Here is a 23,648-nt window from a genome sequence, read left to right on the forward strand (position 1 = left end):
TGGCCGTGCAGCAGACTGACTGACTGACAGGCCAGCTGACAGCTCCAGAAAATGCAGCGGAATTCACAAGCGCACTGCCTCATCACACCTCCAGAGTGTGGCGCACCCAAAAGTGATTCTCTAAACTTGGGTGCTCTTTCTTCCATCCAAACTCCAGCTCAGCCCTCCCCTCCGCCGGTCCCCGACGAGCTGCACGCCGAGAAAAACTTCGGATATCCCATCAGGCGTCCTGGCCTGGACTGGGGGAGCAGCAGCGCCCCGTGTGGCTTAATAGTAGAAACGCACTCAATTTTGCAAGGCCCGAGGGTCCAATTTACAGAGAGTGAAAAGAGAAGTCTTACACCCTTAACCTGCACTGCCCTCATTTAGCACATCATTTAGCCCTCTTGACCATTTTATATGATGTTGTAAACACTGATGAGAAGCTTATGGTGAGCTGGTTAAAAAAGCAATTAGATATTTAGAAATGTTAAAGATAAGATTAATGCAATTTGACTTTGGGGGTATCTTCTCTTTTCTGCTTTAACTTCAAGACAAAATAAATCAATGAAAAAGCTCAAAAGATGAAAATAAAAAGAAAGTAGAATTGTGAAATAACAGTCAATCAGTCTTAAAATTCACTTATGGACAGGTGCCAAATATTTCAGGCTATGATTCACACCCTGTGTAGAGGAGCTGCAGTCCTTGTCAGGGCAGCGGCCAGTTCATCTCATCCCTCTGCTGCATGTTGTCAGCATCAGTGCATCAGTTGTGATTAAGTAAGATCCTTGATTCACATGTCAATTTTTTAGAAAAACACGATTGAGCAAATGCCTTGTGATACCTTTCAGCACACTTTTAAGCCACGTCGGCATCTCCCTGCAGCCACAGTGATGTAAAACAAGTATACCACTGCTCCTCTATGTCTTGTTTCACTTTGGAATAACCCAGAGAAAGCTCAGAGAAAAGTAAAATCATCTGTAGGTTCTGTTATCAAAATGTCTCCATTTCCATTAAGACCTACAGCAAGTTTCTTTTGCCATGGCCAAGTTCATGTCATAATCTCCTTTTTTTCCAAAATTAAAGCAGATCTGTTTCCAAACATGAAGTGTATCACACTGAGTTTACACAGTGCAAAAACTAAATGAAACAAAAAAATGACACAAAAATAGTTTGTGCTAACAGAGGAATCCCAAAGTGCAAAAATTCTTGATTAATTGTGATTTACTATAGAAACTCTGAGTTTCATTGTGTTAAATCTAACCATTCGACAAACTTCGTTTGTGTGGAGGATACTAAGGAAAGGCCTTGTCATCAAGAAGGTTTAAAAGTGGAAGAAGTGTCACCATAAAACATATTTGTTTATGACTAAAGAATTTTGCTCCTCTGCGATCAAATACTTTGGATTTTTCAGACTGATAACACCTGAGAGTCTCTTTGCTCTATCCATTTTAGTCATGGATTAACAGCATTCAGCTTCCTAACCTTCCTGACTGTCTACTGAAGTGTTTAAACTAGGCCTGTTAATAGCCTATAAACACTAACGCTCGTGACTAATCTGGAAATCTTAACGTATTAAAAAAGTAATGATGCTGTTTAATCATATGACTAAGTTTGACCACAACTTCCTCCAGTAGTCCTTCTGCGCTGATGTTTACGTCCCTGGGGTTAAAAGGTTAAAGGCCAAACACAGCCAGCAATGATGAGTGAGGAGACAGACCCAGGTCTGCTTCACGGCAAATTTTAATTTAAAAAGCTGCCTAATGGAAGTCTGGATAAAACAAAAGTTGTGTGTGCATACTGCAGTGATGAACTGTCTTTACACTGAAGCAAAACGAGTCTGACGTATCACCTCCGGGCAAAACGCATCCTTGCAAATGTTAGCAAAGAAGTTAACAACAACACGGGATCAAGCCATAACGCCAAGCTACACCAGCGCAGTCCAGCAGACCTGGATTTGACCCCAAAATGACAACATCTAAGCTGATTAATGCAATCGCTGGTGGGTCGCCAGAGACTGCAGACCATTGTTGACGATGAGGGGCTTCAAGACATCATTCGGGTCGCCTCGGATAACCCGTACCACAGAACACCGACGAGAACTACTATCACAAGAATCTGTGAACTGTATGACAGCTAAAAAGGCAACTGAAGTAAAGCAGCTGGCCCGAGCTACATTTATTACACTGACAAGAAACCACTGGACATCAGTCAGTAAACACAGCTACCTCAGGGTAACAGCACAGCTGATCATTCACTTTATAGCTTACAGAATTTAGTACTTGATGTGTTTGTCTTCTGGGCTTGTTTGCAGTTTATAAATAATATTGCTCAGTGAATTAAGACACTCTGATTTACAAACCACAAATAAGTTTAAAAACTCTAGTTTGTTTAATATTTCTTCATTTAATCACCATACTTAAACTAATTAATCTCAACCAAAAATACAAGTAAATGGTAGTATTTTAAATGTTAATTTATAGATAATTATAATGATTATAATAATAATAATAATAATATTTTTTTAAGTAAAAAGTGCTTTCAAAGGGCTGTACGTAAAGTTAAAATAATGAAAATAAACACTTGATAAAAGAACGTTTAAAAATCTTAAAATTACTAAAACTAAAGAAATGATGTGATTTACTATGATTAATTACAGCATAGTGATGTGATTAACTTGATTAATTTTTTAAACAAGTATCACATCACAATGTTTTTATTGAAGTTGAAAGGGTGGGGTTGACATTAAAGTCACACTTGTGTTAAAGTGATTTTCTCCAGCTAAGCTTCATCCTTCCCCCTGCTCTTCTGTCTGCTTCAGTAACTGTATCAACAGCACAGAGATTGGCTAACTGGCTTCTTTTGGGGCCTTCTTATCGTAGACACAAATGCTCTGTGTCATGCCTGAGTACAATTACTCCAACCTCCCATTCGCTGCCCCCTTTTTTTTCACATTATTTACATTATTCTGTGCCCAAGCTTACTTGCAAGCAGTCAGTACAACTATGCACCTTGTTTATTTGCAAAACTCCCAACAGGAAGACTGAAGAAAAAGCAACCAGGCAACCGCTCAAGTCATCATGTGAGTGAGTTTAGTTTCCATGTGGACAATGGAGTCCATCCAGCTATTATGATGTCTCCTTTCTCTTTGGCCATTAAAGTTACCTTTATGACTCTACCTGCTGACAAGTACACCAAACTTGAGCATGACGCATTCACATTAGACTGAGTTTGAGTACACATGACTTGTACTTACATCCTAGTGTACCTAGGCTGGTACGTTTGTGTTCAAAGTGGACGACTTTGGGGTCAAATGTACTCAGGCCTGGGTCCCAAATGTAAAAAACACCTCAAAGCTGAAAGGAAAGAAAATGAGCCCAATTAATCTAGCTAATATATAATTTCACTGTATGGACACATAAGATCCCCCAGGTCAGGGTGTCAAATAAGTCGACAATGCATGAGAACTTTTGACATGCTACTGTTGTCAAGTCATGGTTGCGGAGTGTCTTAAGGCGGCCTTACACCTAACGACTTTTCCTCTGATTTAAAAGTCACAGACAAGATTCCAAAGTCGGCGTGAAATCATGGGAGTCTTGCTTGAGTCACAGCTCACTCCCATTGTCTCAGTCGTTAGGTGTAAGGTGGTCATAAGATTAGATTTTAGCCGTTTTAAGGCAGTCTTTCTTCAGTTTTGGGGTTACGATAATATCAAATGTGCTTGATATTGTCTTAAGTGTTAAGTCTGGTCTTATGCAAATTGTGTTTCTCAGTGATGCAAGAGTCATCCACAACCAATCAGATCTGGTGTTATGAGTAAGCACATAAATTAACTTCATTCTTCAAAATACAAATGTGGGCGTAGGTCAATCTAGAGCCACTCATAACTCCACCCATCCATCCATTTTCTATATCGCTTATCCTGTTGGGGGTTGTGGGGGGGCTGGGGCCTATCCCAGCTGTCATTGGGCGAGAGGCGAGGTAAACTCTGGACTGGTCGCCAGTCAATATCAGGGCTGACATATAGAGAGAGACAACAGGCATGCTCACATTCACACCTATGGCAAATTTAGAGTCACCGATTAACCTAATGAGAATATTTTTGGTGGTGGGAGGAAGCCGGAGTGCACGGAGAGAGGGAGAACATGCAAACTCTGCACAGAAAGGCCCTGACCAGGAAGCAAACCAGAGACCTTCTTGCTGTGAGGCCACTCATAACTTAAGAGATTGAAAAACCCAGCTCAGAGCTGTAGCCAGATCTCTGCACCTGTGTGTTTGTGTACCTTGTCTGTCAATTCATTCCAGGCCGACATGACAGGTACGGTAAACCTCAATTGGGATTTGCAAAATAAAAGCCTGATCAGTTTGTTTCTGTAGTGAGACTACTTGTGTTTTCATACGGTACTTTTATTCTGAAGTGTTTAAAGGATAGTTCTTCAGATGTTGCAGTAACATGCAAAGCTGTTTCTGTGTTTTAACTTCATCTACCCTGACCTCCACAACTTCACTTCCCACTGCAAAATAAAGCACAGTACTACTTCCTGTGTTGTGAGTTTTTTTTTTAACAACCTACCAAAAGTCCACTTAAACTCAAACTTAAAACAGGGTATTATAGAATTCAAACTATTCTGTATACAGAAAAAATGTGCTTCTATATAGATCAAGTAGACATCACAATCCATCCTTTCTTCACAGTAAAGGTTGTAAAGAATTGTTTGTCCTTGTTGCCTGAGGGGAAGAGGGGAGAAGTGTGATAGAGAGCAACATGTCTGATTAAAGAATCTTTAAAGAGCATCAAGCATGAAAAAGAGAACCTCAAGAATGAATGTGGCCAAAAGTGTGTAAAAGTGAAGGTTAGAAAGGCTGAGCAGACACGGAAAAAAATGAAAGGGATGGACATATCTGGGGCAACATGGTCACAGAAATATTGTCAAATAATACCTGGAGGTCTATGCAAACAGACAGTGACCCTTTGCTGAGAGAAGAGAGGCAGTGTCTGTGTGTGTTGTGCAGTGAGAGGTCATCTTTCACCAAGCATTGAGATCACACCGGATCTCTCACTGCACATCTCTACACACAAAACTACAGATGCTTTGAACACACCTCCAGCAAAACGCCACACCCAGTTTGTCTTCAGCCCACATCATCACAACACTCCAAAATGTCACAGTGTTCCCAAGTCTCTGTACCCAGCATGCCTCACTGTGACCACAGGACCCCCCTCTCTCTTCACACATCGACTCTTCTCCCTTACCCTTGCCTACTTTCCCCCCAACACATCCCTCTCTCCCTCCCTCTGTTCCTGGTCGCTTTGCTGTTGCCATGGAGATACCAAGCCCTGCACCTTGAAAAGTGCACTTGGAAGGAGCAGGGGGAGAGACAGACAATAATATCCTCATCCCAGACAAACAGGCACACACCAAACTCTTGTGTTTATGAAGGTTATTTTAGCTAGGTTTGGCAGGGCAGGGGTGTCTGTGTGCTTCTGTGTGTGTTTGTGTGCACAGGCACGTGTCTGTGTAGTTCTTGGGAGGTGGGTGTTCAGACGTCCGCTGCCTGTGCATGTGCAAACAGATTGTGAGTGGAGAAATAGAGCTACATGGTCAGACGAGACAAGAAAAATCTGTCGTGCTCTTGATGCGTTGTACAGTTTCAGTGCTCTGTGTTGTTAATATAGATAACTACAAGTTATGAAGCCGTTTATCTTGAGTACTGAATCCATCAGTGTAAATAACAATCAGTGCAGCGTGGTAGCATTCAAACAAATTCTTAGAAGACAGTTTGTATGACAGAACCCAGCAAGAACAACAACACTGACCAAAAAATAAAACCCACACAAGCTATTACTATTATTCATTTATCATAATTACCTCCAGTTGCCAACAGACAATGTCTTCTCGTTTCCAAGGGATATTCTTAAAGGAAGGTGTCTTGAAATTAAAAGATGAGTTTATTCTTGTTTGCTCTAATTTACATGTTAGTGGTCTCACTCAGTCCTGTATGTGCATTTGCTGTAGTATTTCTGCATTATAATTATGGTGCATGTGTTCAGAGCTATATGGAGACAGCACATGCTGTAGGGTGTCCTGCAGGGCCACCATGGCCATTCTCTTAAATGACTCCTGCTGTCCTTGCAAGGTCAGGCAGCAGGCCACCTTGTGTATGCATGTATTAGCATGTCTTGTAAGTGCAAGGACAGGTGTTCCCAAAGTCTCAGGGAGGGTACATGATGAGGCATCAAAGCCTGGTGACAGCACATCAGGCCAGAGCTATGAACCTGACACAGGTGGCTGCTGAAAGTCAATTTAGAGAACTCCACATGGAGAATAAAGCTCAGGGAATTATAGGCAGGTGGTCAAAGTAAATAAAAAAAATCTAACTTTGTAAACCACTAATTAATAACAAAGACAATAAAGCCAATGAATCAGTTCTTTCAGTTAATAATGAACTTAAATTGACATTAGTCCATGTATTAAAAAAATAATAAAAATATCTATTGATAATCTACAAATAGGCATGTTATTGTTATATCCTTGCTGTCCTCACTCTAGCTGCACTCCAGAAGAACAAAGTTAAATGTACAGTTTATCCAGAAAGTATTCAGATGTTTTTCATTTTTATAATGTTGCAGCCTGATGCTAACCTTGCAAAGCAGATGTATATGCCCATTTCCTTGTTTTTCACTGGCGAATCCATCTTGTTAAGTTCCCATCTGGGCCCGTTTAAAAAAGTTACAGGACCAATCAGTGACAAGGGGCAGTACTTTCAGGCATGGCAGAGTTGTGACGTAAACAAGCAGCAGCAAGAGGCCGGTGCAACTATGGCAGGAGAGCTTAGCATGGATGCTGCTAAAGCGCTAGTTTTATCAGAACTTGACAACAATTTTTATCTAAAAGAAGAACAAAGAACAGCAGTGAGTTGTTTTCTTTTCAAAAACGACAACGGTCGAGTACTTACATGTCTACAGTTGCCATGTTTCACGTTATTCCCCGTTGCTGCGCACACACAGCTCAATAGCTGCTATGTCACGTGTTTTGTTGCTCTATTTTGCCTGTAGAGATGTGACAGACAGAATGTTCATCCAATCACACCCCAAGTTTTTTTCAAAGCCTCTGCCTTTTCTCAAATGTTTCCTATTGAAGCTGTCCCAGATGGATGTGTGAAACAAATCCATCAAAAATAAAAATAAATTCTGTACTATCACATTGACATAAGTATTCAGACCCTTTGCAAAAACACCCGAAATTTAGCTCAGGTCCCTCTTTTTTCTTTTGATCTTTGCCGAGATGTTTCCACATCTTGATTAGAGTCCACCTGTGGTAACTTAAATTGATTGGACATGATTTGGAAAGTACACACCTCTCTATAGAAGGTCTCACAGCTGACAATGCATTTTAGAGCAAAAAAACAAGCCATGGGGGTCAAAGGAACTACCTGCAGAGCTCACAGACAGAATTATTGCAAGGCACAGATCTGGGGAAGGCTTAAAAAAAACTGCTCCACTGAAAGTACAGTGGCCTCCATAATTCTCAAATGGAAGAAGTTTGGAGCAACTAGGACACTTCCAAGAGCTGGTTGCCCGGCAAAACCAAGGAACTGGGGGAGAAAGGCATGAGTGAGTGAGGCAACCAAGAACCTGTTGGTCACTCTGACTGAACTCCAGAGATCCTGTATGGAAATGTGACAGAGTTCCAGAAGGAAAAACATCACTGCAGCTCTCCAGGGATCTGGCCTTATGGTAGAGTGGCTAGATGGAAGCCTTTCCTTTTGCACCAAGGAGATCAGGAGATTGACAAAGATCAAGAGAAATCAGAGGAGCCAAAGCTAAATTTCAAGTGAAACTTTTGTTAATGAGATATTGTAGTTTTTATACAATATATAACAAATTCAATTTTTTTTATCTGTTTTCACATTGTCACGATGGGGTACTGAGTGTAGAGAATAAAAATGTTTTTTTAAATGTAGCATCAGGCTAACCTTGCAAAGTAGATGGATACGCCCGTTTCCTTGTTTTTCACCAGCGAATCCATCTTGCAAAGCTCCCATCTGAACCGTTTGGGCCCAGTTAGAAAGTGACAGGAGCAATCAGCAATGAGGGGCAGTACTTTCAGGCGCAGCAGAGTCGTGACGTAAACAAGCAGCAACAAGAGCTGGTGCAGTTATGGAGTAAGACATTAGTGTGGATGCTGCTAAAGCGCCAGTTTTATCAGAACTTGACATTTCTTTGTTAAAAGAAGAACAAAGAACAGCAATGAGTTGTTTTCTTATCAAAAACAACAAAAGTTCAGTACTTACATGTCTATAGTCGCCATGTTTCCCATTATTCCTCATTAGCTGCTATGGCACATGCAGCTCGATAGTGGCTATGTCACATGTTTTGTTGCTCTGATTGGCCTGTTGAGATGTGACAGACAGAACGTTTACCCAATCACACTCTAAGTTTTTTTCAAAGTCTCTGCCTTTTCTTAAACATTTCCCATTGAAGCTTTCTCAGATGGATGTGTTTCACACATCCATCTGGCATGTCAGGTTAGCATCAGGCTGCATCATAACAAATTGGAAAAAAGTGAAGGGGGTCTGAATACACTGTAGGTCACGCAGCATTTCAAAATAACAGTCCTTTGGCATTTTGAAGAGTAATTCAACAACTTAGCCTAAAGTACAGGAGGCATTAGGCGCCATACTAGGTTGTCCACCATCTATCTTACCAAGTCAGAGCAGGGTTTGGATCCATCTTCTCTCTCAGGTATCTGGAACAACTGGACCAGCAGTAGGAAAACGCAGAACACATTCAGTGTTGCGCCAGCTCCTGCAATTAAAGTCAGAAGTGAATTGGTGCTACATAATGGCAAGAAGTTTTTACATCTTTTCCAGACTCTTTCTCTCCCCTCTATAGCTGGCATCACAAATGACACCAGTGAATTCAAGGAATATAAATGTTGTTGATGCAAACTGAATCCAGCACTTAGATAAAGGTTTTCATCATTATTCAAATTAACATCAATGAAAGAAATTCATCTAAAAAAATAAATGCAAATAATTTCAACCAATTGGTAAACAGACATGTCTAGCACTTGTGTGCTTAGTAGGTGTTGTATGTTGTATGTACATCAGGAAACCTCACAAAAATGTACCTGTAAGTACACAACTGCTTACTGTGCTGTCAATTTTTATAACTTTATAAACAGTCAACTTCAAATTCTATGACACAGCATGTTGTACAATTTTACCATCCAGTGTAATGCATTCTGTTATGCCTAAAATAATCCTCCTGTCTATGTATTAGAGGACAAACAAAAAATTTCTCCAAGCACTGGCAGTGTCATTTCATAGATCTATTCAAGGGGCGTGCAGATGGTCTCGCTCTCTCTCTCTCTCTCTCTCTCTCTCTCTCTCTCACTCTCTCTCTCTCTCTATATATATATATATTCAACTCTATAATGTTTGTCTGCCCCTTCAACAAGCATATTGATCATCATGAACCACAGTAAAAAGCAACAGGGAAAAACAAAGACTGTTGTATTGATTTTTGAGGCAGCAACACAAACAATGGCTTCCATAGATAATAACCAAGTGGGAAAAACACAAACAGTGTATCAGAATATGAACTATGTTTTTTACAGCAATGAGGGAGAGCGTTCAGAGTCAGGTACATGTGTGTAATATTTTGGCCAGTGATTTCATGCTTTTCACAGGAAGCCTAACTCCCTGATTTTGTCAATACTTTTCATCGGGTGCAGTAATGTGAAATCCCAGGGAGCTCAACCCTCAGGTCAATAGTACCTTTACTTACTCATTGGCAATGCCAATAAACCAACACCCACCACAGGACCACACAGGTGTGCGCTCGCTTAGTTGTTCACATACACACACACACACACACCACCTTTGCTATTGACTGTTTATGCACCATATGTTATCTAAGCTCTCAGTGGGTGCCTGTGGCCTATTTCTCTTTGTGCCCCGAACTGATCTGATTGGCCAGAGTGCCCTTTCTGATAAGTGATCGCTGTGGATCTGGAGCATGGAGACGGCCTTGTTTCTTTATTACCAATATGTAGCACAGCACAACTGAGAAGAGGGTAAAAAGTAGGTTACATTACAGGATTAAGAAATAGAACTATCCCCTTTTATATATTAGAAAAATACTCTACCAAATAAGTTACCTTGATTCTATCTGAATTCTCTCTTGTCAATGGTAAATTGATGTAGCTTAATCTTCGGTTCTCCAAAGAAGATTTTTTTTTTTTTTAATTTGATTTTTTTCTGCATAGTTTCAGTTTTAGCCTGGACCTGGTGTGTGCCAAGGGCAAATGACAAGAGGATTTTCCCAGGCTGTCTCAAGTCAAAATAGGCCTGGATGAGGAGAATCTGGCCTGTTATTCCAACAGTACTTCATCCCTCAGAGAGACATTTATGCCAGCAGAGCTTTATTCTTTTCCCCGACCTCAGTGGCACAGCTGCCACTGAATTTAACCCAACCACAGGAAGCCCAAGCTCCCGCCCAGGAATAAGTATTATTGTTGTACTGTAATTATCGGTGGGAAAGTATGTGTGAGTGTGTGTGCAGCTTAGACTAAAAGAGAGAGAGCGAGTAAAAGAAAAGAGGAGAAAGATGAAGTCTACTTGAGTAAAAAAATGCAAAGATGAAGCTGGGTTCTTTTTAAAGCTCCTGTCACAGGATCAGATCAGAGGGTGCACAGGGCGACGCATTGGCAGAAAAAAATGTTCCCCTCTACTACACCTCTGAGGGAGCTGTAACACTGGCAGCTGTGAAGCTGGGAGTTTTTCCCACTTTTTTAGCAACATGAATACTTTCTCTAGCCCAGGGTGCAGGCAAAAATGCTGTTACTAGTTAACAGAATAAAAAATAACGGAGTTAGTGCATTACATAAAGTTATACATTTCTAATTATTTTAGTGCTTTTTTACTTCACTCATCAAGTTAATGCAGACCTAGAGTTGCTGTGGCAGTGTGAGATACTGTAGCCATATTAGACTGGAGTTATTTGAAGGCAGACTTTAGAGGTCTTATGGAAAGCATTTCTTCATCAATACTTTACTATTAGTCTGTTTTGACAAAGGCCTAAAAATATGGTGCTGGCAGTGATTTAAAATGAAGCTTCGTCTGTCTAGATGGAGCAGATCCTGCTTGGTCTGCCAAGCTAACGTGAGCAGCACCCATCTTAGGCATTGCTGCACCAGGCTCTTTGGCAACTAGTGTAATATAAGTGTGCAGGCTATAAGATTAGAATTACTATTCTTGGCCGAGGACAAAGTTTTTGTTTCTCTGCAGAATAAAACTTGCTACTATTAGAGCTGGAGGATATGGCCCAAAATTGATATCCCGATATATTTTTGCTATATCCCGATACACGATATATCGCGATACTATGAAATGTCCTCTAAGTGGCTGTATAATGTTTAATTCACCTCCAAATGACAGGAGTTTGGTGATTAAAATAGGCTCTTCTATTGGAATTTTAATAAAATTGTATGCAGAAAGGGCAAAAATGTATCTAAAGTCAAATTTAACACACTGTTTTATTTTGAAAAGGACTTTTATAATGTATGGACAGTCCTGAAATGTTTTCTGTATTATGTTTACTATTGCTGATTATAAAATGATTATTTTCCTCATTAAGGGTGAAGCAAACCTACACAAAACTCACCAATCCTGCATGAAGGCCTAAACCCTGCAGTCTAGTCCACCATTCAGGCTCAAAGCTGTGACTATACTAGTCCTGTTATCTGTGCTGATAAAAGCCGGACCATTTTCTTACAAGTTCATAAATGGGAGCATCTTTAGAGCTTATCTAAGAGGCTCTCCTGTGTGATCATGGGGGGAAAAGCTTCTTTGGAGGCAGGAACATTTTAACTCCACGTTGTCAGTGTTTTGAACTGTTAGACTGAGATAAGGCTCCGTAGTTGTGGAGAAGTGGATCACATTTGTCCGCAGCCTGGCCATCTTCTCTCTGATATGCTCAACTCTGGCAGAGAGTTTTTAGCAAAATGCTCGTCCCCAGGTAAATCACATATTCTGGGTCGAATGTCTTCATGAGATTTTGAAATCCTGGCTTTTAAACAACACTGGGCTCATGTCTTTAGCGACGTGTTGTGTTTCTGCTGCCGTTATCTCAGCGTCATCTTGCAGCATGTTTCAAGGATTACGACTTGAGTTTGACCTCTTCCTTTTTAAAGCTAAACCCCTGCCACATGACAGACCCAGTGCTGTTTCTCGTTGTCCATCTCAGGTAACAGCTGAGTGAGGAGACTGGGTTAGACCCGGGGATAAAGCTATACTGGACTTTGAAGAGTAGGTAAATCTACCTGTGGCCAATTCTCAAAAATATGGGACTATATTTAAAACAGATTGGAGTCACCAGGAAGGATCAGATCTTTTTGGCTGTGGAGGACAGCACAGACTTGTTTACATGAAGCTGGTTAGCATGATCAGGGCTATCCAGGCTAACAGCATGATCAGGGCTATCCAGGCTTCTTCAACTATTCCAAGAAAAAGGATAGCTGGATTTTAAAGTTGTAAGCTGACAGTGGTTGCAGCTGAATTCATCAGCTTATAAGGATCAAAATTGTTATTTAGGTTAGCGATGAAGTTCATTTAAAATGCAGAGTTTTAGCACAGTGTCTGACATTAACCTGCTGCTGGTTAGCGGTTTGGTACAACGTTTTGTTGTTTTTTTCTGTGGAGCATATTTGGCTGTTGTACGCTGCTAATGGTGGCTAACGAACTAAGGGCTAACTGGGAGCTAATGTAAAGCTAAGTGTTGTTTAATGTGTCAAACACAACAAACGACATATGCAAGGAACAGCTGGTCACACTTTATGATGTTTTCTATTTAACTTACGTGCAAACAAATGAAACAATGACTTTTCGCTGTCATTTTCAAGTTCCGGTCATGTGTAATCTGTATTAGACAGGCTGTAATGACAGGATGGACAGCTCAGATTAAGGTCAGTTCGGTTTTTACTGTGGCTCCAGCCTTGACATGGTACTGGATCACAGTGTCTATGTTTTTCTCTGATGTTGCTTTTAATGCTGGTCATGTCCGTTAGTTATATATGAGTGAAATTCTGGAGGTTGGTCAGCTATGAGAGTCTAGTGTGAACACTGGACCTTAGTTCAACTTTTTACTGTATTTCTGAAATAGACATTCCACATGGGTAAAATATATTTGCATATTAAAATATAACTGAAGCCATAGCCCTCTGATAACGTTTTTATTCCAACTATCCTGCTGTCACAGCCGGCAAGTGATAGTGGACACCGCAGTTCCACCACAGTAATGGCGGCTGCTCAAGATGGTGGCGCCCACAAATCAGCCCTAATATTGGTCTATACTTTGATGATAAATATCTTGCTCTTCACTTCCTAAACAAGAGCACAACCCAAACACATGAAAAATGAAGCAAACTGTTCATACTTTGCTTAACTTTCATCTTGGCAGCATTATAAGGAGACAAATTCTCTTGAAGGATGGAAACAGTATTTTGGTGTATACCTAAACATCCTTGAAGCTTAGCTTTGGATTGGCCTTCTCTGGTTTTAGTGATTTAAATAGTGTCCCTGTGCAGTTTAATGTGAGCCAAAGTAGCTAGCTCCCATCTGAGTGCCAGTTTCCTTTCCCCCATTCTTTGTCCTTAACAAAGCCACATTTAAAAAGCCCAACTGGTTCCAAACGAAGAGCCATTTGGAAGCCAAACAAAAGTTCTACTGAGCTAAGTCAAATAATCTGGATCTCTTACCTCCAATTTGCATATACAGTGTGCGCTCCGCGAAATACCGGCAAATCGTACTGCGGAGCACATTGATCCCTCTCTAGTCTATCAGAGCATTTCCATAGCCGATGCTCCAGACTGGCAGCGGCACGTGTCTGGAGCACCACTCCGCTCCACTTCGTTTCAGTGCTGGCCACTGCCTAACCTCGTAAATTCACTGCCGTTCCGGTACTTTCAAAATACAACACAATGCACAGACTCCCGATCGTAAATCGTCACTATATCAACGTTACGTCCCATCCCGCAGCGAGAGCAAAGGGTCACCGAGAGGTCAGTGGGTCACAGAGCTACAACGGCGCCATTGACAAGGAGAAGTTAACTTTTGGGGATATTTAGCCAAAGAAATTTGCATAAAACCACAGATCCTTTAAGCAAACATTAACCTTTTAACTTCCTAATGTACTCACTCAATGGAGGTAGCAATAATATCCTGGACTTATACCGGAAAGGATGATAAATTAACCCCAAAAGGTAAAATAGTCTGCTGTTGACAAACTATTCCTTTATGAACTCGCAGTTCTCCGGTGATCTCTTCCTGCCGATCAGGTCTGCGTGCCACGGCGCTGCGCTCTAGACTAGCTTCCAGTGGGCGAGGTCGCTCGCTTATAGTCCGTGTGGAAATTGCGGATTAAAAGAGATGGATTTGAGTGTTGTGTGACACTGCTCGTCCAGACTTCAGACGGAGGCTTTTCTAAGACCTGCCTGTTGCCATTTCTCCATGACTTTTTAAAAACCTCCATTTTTTCCCAGGATTTTTACCTTATTTTGGGACATGAAGTAGCTTAAGGACTAAGAATGTTTATATTTTTTAACTTGCTTGGTATAGTCATAAACAGCTTAAAAATATGAACTTTTTGGTAGCGCTTTTTTATGCAGAAATTGTTAATTGTCCCTTAAGGGATTTTCTCTGCTACTGTGAGACAGCATCTGCAGGGAACCTATATGACAACATCCTTCTTCTAGGATGCCTGTAGGATGGCAGACAGTTAACACACTTCTATTACAAAAAGAAGGTTCCTATGTCCAAACCCTAGCCAGTACGAGCCTGTCTGTAAAGATTTTTATGCTCACCTGTTTATTGTCTCTGAATTATCCCTCTAATAGTGCAAAGACATTCCCCGTTTATCCCATATCCTACGAAATGTCAGCTGGGATTGAATCCACCATCCCACCACCCAGTGACAATGCTGCTAATTAGATGGGATAATTCGTCAAAGGCAAGTCCAACTTCAGAAGAATGATACGTATGATAGCACAAGCAAGCACACACAAATACCGGTACTGTATGTAATTTGTCAGTTCTGTGAGTGCAAGGGGAAGAGGGTTTTTAAGCAGAATGGAAACCTTTCTTTTCCTGCAGCATGGTGTGGGTTTCGGGTCAATGCTGACAGAGTAACACATAGGCCATTCAGATCTGAAGGCATACAAGGAGCACCGGTGTGCAAGGACAAAGCAAGCTTTTAAAAAACAGCACTATTTTAATAGCACAAATAATGTTGAGAAATTCTTCCAAAATCTTTGCATTTCATAGAAAAGGGGGAGTCAATTTTTCACTGCAAAATCTGTAAAGAAATCTCTGATGGCTAGCCATAAAAAACATATCTGTCCCCTAAACAAATCCATGTTTTTCTCCTAAGCTGACATTAATTCAAACCTGAAGCAGTTGTTGGTGTTCACAGAGGTTTTTGCCATCGTAGTGGTTTCAGTGGAGTCAGGGGTTTTAGAACAAAAGGTAAAGGAGTGAATTACAGGGGGAGAGGGCTGGCTGACAAATAAATAAAGCACAAAGAGAGGAGAGAGGAGGACATGACCATCTAATGACTAAGAGAACAAGAGAGGCTGAGAAAAGAGGAGAGACAATGTGCAAGCAAACATGCTGAGATGATGGCATTTCAAAACTATTTCACCCACTAAAACTTTGTTTTTTGACAGACTGGGTGTATGGTTAAGTTCAAAACACTTGTTGTGCGGCCAAAGTCATGTTGAAAGTTGTGCTTCACACATGGGTTGTGACTGATCTTGGCCATAAATCAATTACTAAAAGGTAGGTTCAGAGTTATTTAAACACAGTGAAGGGAATCTTAGAAAGCAGAAGCTAGAAAACAGGGAAAAAGCAGCACAACCCTCCCACTGCTGAACAGATGTTGGCTGTCTGCCAATGGAAACGGATCAAAGTAGTCAATATATGGCCACATTTTGTAGAAACAGGTCAAACTGAAAACCATCTGTAATCACTTTTTGGAAGCATGTCATGTTAACATATTAACAATGTTATAAAATGACTTTAGTGTGGACGTGCAGTAGTTCAGAACAAACCTACTTTATATACATAACAAGAAAACAGGCCTGCTGGAATATCATATTGTAACTTTATGGGGGACACATAAAAATACATCTGTTATGTTGCTTTTTAGAAGCCGTGTCATGCAAGGAAGTCAGAAGAGGGAGTTGACCCTTGTCTCTCACAAGTGGATATTTATAGCCTGCCAATAGCCTCATAATATCAAACAAGACCAGATGCTCTCTACATGGAAAAATAAATAATCATAGTAATCAGAATTAGCTCTGAGTCACAAGAAATTCTGTAACTGACTGTAACCATTGCTCCATTTTGCAAATTTACCAATTCAAAAACACAGCAAGACTGACAGGAAAGACCTTCAAAATGGAAGAAGAGTTATACGAAACCAGCTGAAAAAAAAAAAAAAAAACATGACAAAAAGCAATTAATGTGTGGTGAGAAGCACATCATGCGCCAATCCATATTTGGCTCTGTATTATAAATATTAATCTTTGGATTAACTGTGCTGAATAAAATGTCATAGAATTAGCTACTGCTTTAAAAATAAAACACAATCACTAACCTAATCCTGGTTTAACTCGTGGCATGTTTTGATTCCATTTAAAAATAGTTTTGCTCTCAAAGCAGAGTAAGTAGTAAAAAAATCCATTACCAAAGAAAATCAACCCAAGACATCAGCAAAGGGTTTGATAGCAGGATACATTGTGATGAATGTGGACATATGAACAAAATGGATGAAAATACTTTCTGGAATACTCCAATGGAATCCCAAGAGTAACTTGGCCTAATAAATGTTTTTATATGCAAACAATCGTGGGGTTTTTGTGTGTTAAATCTCAATCTCCAAAAGTAGCAAATTTCAAAATCAAGAGGGCAGGGTACCTCTGTTTTATGTCTGCTGTTGCTTTCAATCACTTTCCATCTTATAATAGTGACTGATTCTCAGTAATTTACACTACAAGTCTTGTTACACAGCAGACACACAGTTACTGACTATCAGAACAGTTAGATCATTTTCTTAATCTTGAATGTAAGGAGGGATGCACAATATTGGATTTAATATCCAAAATTCAGACACTGACAAATTCATTTTAGCAGATAAGTATGAACATATTGAAGACTTCAGCTGACAAAGGCCTGTTCCTGCCTAGAATTGCATAAACTTATTTGTATTTATGGCCAATATTTACAGCTGTTGTAAACACAGGCAAACATTTTCATATCTCCTCATACAGATGAATAACTTTTTAAGTATCTGCTGATAATACCATGCCTATAATATGTGTCCCTATAAATAGGCACTGAATTGCTTGCATGATGTCCACAGTAAAAGACATAAATGGTCAGATAGATGGATAGGTCAAAAAGTGGGACATGATTATTTCAAAACATCACTGAATGCAGTCAACACTATGCAGAACCTCCACCACGTTTGGGATTGTTTTGGTCAGTTTTTGCACAGATCTTAATGTGAATTGTTTGAGCCATGATAAATCCTTCTAAATAGATGCCAACATTCAAACAAAGCCTTTTTTTTAGATATAAAAGGCACTCTGGTCATTTTCAGTTACGACATACAAAGCAGACAAGCAGACTGACATGATGAAGATCACAATCAATACTTGATCTGAATAGACATCATGTAATCCATTTCTACCCCTCTTGTAACCCAGCATGCCTTCTTTGTGTCGTAGTGAGTGTACCCCCTCTGCAGCCTAGAAACATTTTATGCATCCCAACACAATTTAATTTAGTTTAATCTCAGCCTTTCCACTGGGAATGCAACATATAATTAAACTTTATGGAAGTGCCCTGCAGCTCAAGCGGGAAAGCACACTGTCACACACACACAGAAATGCAAACACACAAAGACTGAGGATGTAAAATCATTTGTGTTGATGTATAATCATATTATTATATAACTTATGGTTTAAAATTCATTGCCTTAAAATAAATATTGATAAATCTGAAGACACAGCAGTGCATAATTGAAAGAGCAGCATGAATAACCATGTAAACCTGTAATATATCTTGCCCTAAAACATGAAAGTGGGAGGATTTCATTGATTTGATTCCACGCTTTATTATGTCTCCATGTATAACACTGTGGATGCAATAACAGCAGTTATTAGGAATGAAACACAGATATTGGTTCTGAATAGATTTCATCCTGTACTGCTTCTGTCTGTTCATAGCTCAGAGAATTACGTGGGGTTTTTATTAGGTTACTGAGACATAACGTGGTCATCCATCTATTTGGATGGGGCTTTGTGTGCTGCGTTCTTATTGGTTTCCATGGAAAAGGAGTGGTCAGGACACTAATGCCTCAGATATACTGAGCTCTGAGTCTCAAGATGTCTCAGAGAATGATGGAGAAGCCTCCATCAGATGTTGTGTAACCTGCGGACACATGTTGCACCACAAGCACCGCCAAACACATGAGAGAACTAATGCTTCGACATGTGTTCGTGCACCATGAGCAGAGACATCCTTGGTGCCGGAGATGTGTACTGCACCTTAGGGACAGGACAGAGGCATTTTGTTGATACATTTCTTTGCATCTGTCTCCTATGTGGAACAAAGGCCTTCTCCTTTGAGACCTCCTGCATCTCCCTCTCCTCCCCTCCTCTGACCTAGTTTACCTGATTGATTTCCACCCAGCTGGCCACTTGTGTAACACCTAACGATCCTTAGATGTGTGCGTGCATGTGTGAGTGGTCGAAGCATCCATGTGAACGACAGGTCAAATAAGAAGTTTCTCTTCTTCTAGGTGTGGAACAAGTATAGAAAACATAAGAACTTGGTCATTTAAGTTACGATTGTTAAAAAGGTAAATTTTTCTATTCACTTTTCTTTCTAGTCTTTTCTATTCTGTTCCTCAGCTATCTCTCCCAACAGGCAGCACCAATGAACTCTGACAGCTAACAATGCGCATCAACATTGTGTACCAAATGTTTTATTTTCTAAAGGGATATGAATTCAAATGTTTTTTTTTTTCTCTTTTTTTTTAAAATGCAAGTCCATTTCCTAAGCAACACGACTCTTTTCTTTGCTCCAACTAACCTCAGTACAGTCCATCTGGATCCCAAACAAACACACAATGACAGAGTGTACTGCCAGCATTGCTCCTCACACCCCCTTCATGTCCCTTTGGCCTTGCAATGTCTGTTTCTCACACGGCTGCATTACTATTTTTTTTTTCCTTTTTTCTGTCTTACTCTCTCATTAGACCCACCCATTTCTGACATGCAATGCACTCTTATTATGTGATATTCATTCAATGCTGCTGGTCCAGCAACAATTTATGAGTCAAGAGCAGCACACTCCAAGAAAAGCTTTGGCTGTACACCCTCAACATCAACAGCAAAATGACTGCTCCTGAGCACGGGTATTTCCCACTACCGTTACAGTTTAAGTCAGGGAAAAGCCTGACAAAAATCATGGCACCAAGGCACAGGACGATGAGATGTTGTTCATGTTTTCTGTGAAAAGCTTGAACAAAAAATGGCCAAAAAAAAACAAAAAAAACTGTGGTTGGGAGGTAAAAACACACTGGTCAAAAGGTGCTCTTAAATATGTATCTGATGATCAGAGGGCTAAAAGCATCTTAACCTAGAAGCTGTTACATACACAAGAATGAAGTTTCCATTAGTTTTGAAATTACACTGAAAGTTCTATATGTTGACGTTATGAACCGAAAGAAAGAGGTGCAGTGCGCGCACTGACCTCATAGAGGAGAAGCAGGAGATAAAGAAAAATCCCACTTCATTATGATGATTCGTTCGGGTAATTGTTCCCATCAGTTGACATAACATTGTGCTTGCCAAGTAACTGCAGAAGTCTGGGAGCATGGCATTAGCTCAAAACTATCTAATGAGGAAAGAAGCAAGAACAGCAATCACACAACCCACAAACAAGCCTACAGTCTACAGAGACCACCAAGACCAACATTTAGGTGCACATAACTCAATCTTTACATGTTTTAGATTTCAACTCTTTCATAACTGGATGAGAAATATTTTCATTGTCAGCAGACACACAGCCAACAACTGTGTTTATATAAAACTACAGTGAAGTTTGTGAAGCAAATTCCTTTTGTCCCCTGATAAGAACAGCCTCTTTTTGAGCCAGATATATCCCAGATATAACCAGCATAGCAAAGGGGAGGGGGATTTTGCAAAAGTCAAATGAATATAGACATGGTGTTTTTTTTACAGCACATTTCTCCAAGAGCGCCATAATGAAGCTCCATTCATATTGATTCTGTGGCATATTTACTGTACATGTCTTTTAATTTAAATTGTGTAATCACATACACAGTAGGGATGCAACGATTCGCTGCCGTTGTCTACAATAATTGATGATGACTTATGTGGCCGACATTTTATTGCAGATGATTTGTTTGTTGCATCCATGCACCTTTTTTCCATGCAGCGTGTTGCTATTGTGTTTTCAAAACAAATGTTGTTTTCTCAAGCAGAGATGCTTGGGAGTGAGCTCATCTGTCATTCATAACATATAATATTTCACTCAACATTTCAAAAAGAACAAGTGCTTGTAAAATATGTAGAGGAGACCTTACATATCACAGGAGCACATCAGCAATGCATTTTTACTTTGTAGGCTGGCGAACGTTGGTCATCGACTGGCAATGTCATCCTGGCTTTTAACATTGTAACACTACAGTGCAGTAGACAGAACTCGACATCTTTCTTTTTTACTTCTAACTCAATAGTATGAGGATACAGTGGCATTTTTTTTATCATTATCCCGTTTTCTGCATCTGATGTTAACACGTTACAAAGGATGTGATGCACGTCATCTCTTTCACTACTTGTCAACACTTAAATAGTGAAGCGAACAACCGACATACAATAATTAGGCTTCACATTTGTAAAAGAAAATCATTCAGCCTTACTTTAACACTAATTATGTTAAAAGCAAAGACAAAAATATTGCTTGAAATGAAATTTTAATAGTAAAAGCAATAAAGTGTTATCAAATACATTGTTGAATGAAGAACTCTGACTTATTGTCTTAATTTTTAGTTCATACATGTTTGTAAGTATGTCAAAGTTCTTTTTCTCAGCTGTTAGTACAAAACAAAACAAAAAAAGCTATCAAAGCCATCAGGGCATCCCACAGCACGCCACCTGACTAGTTGACTAATCGTTTCGGTGGTCGTCGACTATAGTAATAGTCGTTAGTTGCATACCTAACACACACAGGCAGACATTGAAAAAAACACAGTGCACACTCCCCACTTGCCCTTTTTAAGCCCCTGCTACTACCTCTAAAGCTGGCACGGAAGGTGGACCGCTTCATCCCCCTATTACATTGCCATAATATACAAAGTGTGGGTGAAACATCACAGGGTCTTGCATATATCATGCCTTGAAACAGCACCATGAACAGCCTTCAGTTTTTGCTTCTGGACGACTTGACTGTTTACAGTGCACGAGGCATCTGTTAGATTAGTGGTTTTCAATCTATTTTTTGCCAAACGCACACCTAAGATTAGGCCAAAATTTCAAGGCACACCAAAACCAACCAAACCAACAAAACAGTCTCATGCGTGTTACAGTAAATCAAGTGTATAGCATTAGTTCAGGCAGGCCACAGAGACAAGCGTTCCCATATAACTGAGATCAGCTTATCTCACACAAGCCCTCATCAGCTGATGGCAAGCTAATTAATTCTAAGCACGCTATTGGCAAGTCACACCCATGCTGCCATATTTAAACTTTTTTTGCCTGGCTACTCTTTGCTGTTCCCTCTGCAAACCTCTTTTTACAGCCGTCCTCCACCCCAGCTCCTCCTTTATTCTGCCTCTGGCTTTATCAGTGTCATGACTGCTAATAAAGAAAAACTATTCGTAACTGCACATCGTGTGTGTTTCTTGACAAAGTGGTCCTGACTGAACTTAATTTACTGTATAGTTGTACTAATATGGTTGTACGGCACACCAAGACTTGGCTCAAGCCACACACCATTTGAGAACCCCCATGTTAGATCCTACAGGACACAAAATTCATGTTGCCCAGATATAATCTGTGCATAGCTGCTCACTAAACCAGCGTTTCCAACCATTCACACCAATCACAGATCATTTTCCAGTAAGGCAGTTCTTTCATCTAAAGAACTTTTTAGATGGCAAGATTACTTGCAATGCTTCTACACTGTGCTGTGGGAAAGCATAAGAACAACCGCGTGTAGAAACAGAGCAGGATCATCATATGCTCAATCACACACTCAGGCATGCACAGCAACCCCCACATGATGTCACACCAGCCTCACCATTTACACTCATCCTGTCTCACCTCTCTAAACCCTTTGTTACTACCTCCACTGGCAGAATGGTGTAATGGTGGGACAACTTTTTCCCCACTGCAGCCAGTACATCTTTGCCGCCACCCATCTCAGCCACCATGACCGCTCTCTTATTCTGAATTTTACATTGCGCTGGTCCTGTTACTCATATGCAACTAAGCTATCCCATGAAGGATCTTAAGAGTTGTGCCATCAGCACTCACTGTAGTTTTCATTTGTGCAACAAATAGATCTGTGATGAGTGTCCCTGGCTAAAATGATTGTAAAAATCCAAACCAAGTGTTAAAGCACATAAGTACAGCAGAGCATAACAAACTCAATGTTAAATTCTTCTCACTGAGAACTGTAAACCAATTTAAAGCTTGCACAGATGAAGCTTACACTTGTGTTTGCAGTTAGGGGAACTGAAACATCCTCTGACAGGAGTGAGGTAACAGTGAGGCTGTGGTCTTCAGTCTGCATGTTTCAGATTAGGGATTTCTGGGCACACAAACTCTGCCTAAGCCACAGGCTGTGAGTAACTGGATCTCCAGGAAAAATTCACAGCTAAACAAACACAGGCCAGTGTTGAGGCTGACCAACATTACTGGCAGTACTGCATGGACATGAGATCATATCCACATGCATGTCCACGAGCACACACATACTGTATGAGATTTACACATGGAGCAGCATATGTACAAACTCTAACAGACACATCCCTGCTACTGTTCCTTGTGTTTAGCATTTGCTCCAGCAGTTTCCTTTCAATCTTCCTGATGCAACCTTTGATAAATTTCCCCTTTTTACTGTTATCTTTATCTCTTCCACTTGCTTTTTCTCCAACTGCTGCACTTATCGTGTTAGTGAGACAAACTGGAGTATTCTTCAAGCCTACAGATAAAGTCCTTTTTGTGTGATGTGAACTTATCGCTTTAAGACATAAGCAGCTCGCAAAAAGAAGCACACATTGGCCGAGGGTCACAGAGCTCCCTGGCCATCATTTCACCACCTCCACCACCATCAGCAAAGAAGGGCAAAGAGCACATTTATCTATCGGGCTATTTTATATCTTCTTACTCTGTCCTTTTTATTCCAGCCCACTGACAACATAAATGCAGGACATTTATTTAACAGGATTAGAAGATAAGACTGCTTTCCACTTGACCACGGCACCAGCGCCACACAGAAATCCTCCCCTGCCCTGCAGCCTAAGGCTAATACTCGCTGTAACCGCCAACACCTTCATCCAAGGGAAGGAG

The sequence above is a fragment of the Cheilinus undulatus genome, linkage group 10 (genome assembly GCF_018320785.1).
Source record: "Cheilinus undulatus linkage group 10, ASM1832078v1, whole genome shotgun sequence".
Taxonomy (NCBI): domain Eukaryota; kingdom Metazoa; phylum Chordata; class Actinopteri; order Labriformes; family Labridae; genus Cheilinus; species Cheilinus undulatus.